Here is a 2011-nt window from a genome sequence, read left to right as displayed (position 1 = left end):
AGAGTTCACTAAATCCCACCCTGTCCCAAGTCTAGGGCGAACACCATGGGATCAGGGTGGGGACACCAAATGGGTAGTGCAGAGATGAAGAGCCCAGGAGGCTGTTCCTTGTTTTTCCATTTTAAAGCAAACACTTTTCTGTAACTGGAACCAAGAAGAGAGGCAGCCTCCTCCTTTCTTCATGTTTGGCAAATAAACCTCTCTTAAGGGCACTGTGTTGGAAATGTTTGTACTTGATTTATTTTAAAAAAAATACACAGAGTGGGTTGATAGCACAACATTTGGCCTGTTCAGGGGGAGAAGGGTAAAGGCATCCATGCAGTCCTTTGAGTGCTTGGAGGGCAGCAGGAGTATGTTGCTCTGGGGATGTTTTCTTTGTCATCAATACCAAAAATCTTATGTTCCATAGTGAAAAAGTTGGAATTTAAATTTTTTTTGGTGATCTCTAAAGGTTGGAGAGCAGCATCATGGCTCAACCTATAGATTGCACTTTTCCAGCTTTCTAGTGTTGGCTGTAGCAGGAAAAACGCTCCTTTTAAAAGAAAAAAAAAAAATCCTAAACCAAGTGGTGACTGAATAACCTGCTCAGTACAACTTCTGCCAACCACACACAGATGTGAAGCTGGAATCACTACGGTGGTTTAAGAAGGATGGACTCTACAAAGGGCGTAGATCCCATTCCCAATCTCCTGTAACATTTTGAGGAGTTGTTCTCCCAGCCCTTGAAGTTCCCAACAGCTGAAGACTTTTGTCAGGAGAGTTTAATTAAACCAATAACTGCGGAGAGAAAGCAAACATCCCAGCCAGGCACAGCTGCCTGGGTCCGTTCCAGCAGCAGCAAAGTTGGCACAACCACCACATTCTGCCTAAATTCTGTAAGAGGCACAGAAGTTTTGGGTTAAGATTTATGCTGTATTTAATCTTTAAGGAGCCATCAGTCTCCTTTCTAATGGGTTTGCCCAGCCCGGGCAGTTTTGAAGCTCAGACTCAAGATGTTAATCTGTGAAAAGGTTTCAGGGAGCTCATCCTAATCTGTGGCAGCACACCCAGCTCCCGACATTCTTTTTTCCCTAAAAAACGCTTTCAAATGCCGCCGTGTTGGTCAATGGGTCCCCACTGATCTCTCACCCTCGCATGAGAATGGGTGTGAAGAGCAGCCGCATCTCCCCAGGGATCAGCATTTCCATGCAGCCGCCTGGAAATGCCCACAAGCCACGAAACCGGGTTTCTGGATAAGTTTACTGGCGATACTGGTGGGTTTTCCACCCTGAGCCTTCTGCCAGCCCCCACACTCAGTGACAGCGATGCCTTGGGCCACCCCGCCACCATTCCCCCACATTTTCTGCCTCTTTTGTGACTAAACAAATAGAATGGACCTTTGCCCATCGGGAGCAGGAAACATCTGCACCGCCACCGTTCTCGCTCCGAATCCACGCTCCTGTTTTTGTGTTTCGTTAAACCGAGAGCTCGCAGAGGCTGGGGTTTAGCAGCCTGGAGCTGCTGGGCTGTTACATGAGATATTCAGGAAGTTATTTGCATGGAGGATAAAAGCCTGTGGCAGCAGCCGGGCGCGCTGCAGAGGCGACTCAGCCACGGTGGCCACCAGCCCCAGGAATTACACCCATCCCAGCCTCACAATGAGTTGTTTACTGGCCTTGGCTGCCTGTGGGAAGAGCCAAGGAGAGCGGAGGAAGAGGAGAGACAAACACAATGCGAGCGAGACGCGTTAGGGGGAGGCTGGGCTTTAGCAGCAGCCCCGGGATTTCAGCCCTATGGAAGCAGAGAGAGCTGAAAAGGGAATAAAATGAACCATCCGCCGCCTCGCTCCTGCTGCCAGAAGAACCTCGTCCCTACCTGAAGGGCTGATATCGAAGGTAAGAGGGGGAAATGACCAGTTTTTAGGCAGAGGGCAGATTCACCGCGCGGCTCTCGGGGGCAGCTCCCAGGCAGACGCAGCCACGCTTCCCTGAGTATTTGTAATTACGGCCCTGGAGAAGGAAAGCTGACTGGG

The 2011-nt window shown here is 49.7% G+C and overlaps 1 protein-coding gene across 1 annotated transcript in view; it reads left to right on the top strand.

The window, feature by feature from the left end:
* Positions 1-1412: 1412 nt before the first annotated feature.
* The window catches only part of LPAR4 (lysophosphatidic acid receptor 4), a 13574-nt gene continuing 12975 nt past the window's right edge, over positions 1413-2011 (top strand). The window contains exon 1 of the mRNA XM_008641608.2: positions 1413-1874. The gene's annotated coding sequence lies outside the window, so the exon portion shown is untranslated. The remainder of the gene's footprint in view (positions 1875-2011) is intronic.

Source organism: Corvus brachyrhynchos, unplaced genomic scaffold, assembly GCF_000691975.1.
Source record: "Corvus brachyrhynchos isolate BGI_N302 unplaced genomic scaffold, ASM69197v1 scaffold220, whole genome shotgun sequence".
In the NCBI taxonomy this organism is placed as follows: Eukaryota; Metazoa; Chordata; class Aves; order Passeriformes; family Corvidae; genus Corvus; species Corvus brachyrhynchos.
This window is presented reverse-complemented; position numbering and strand designations above follow the sequence as displayed.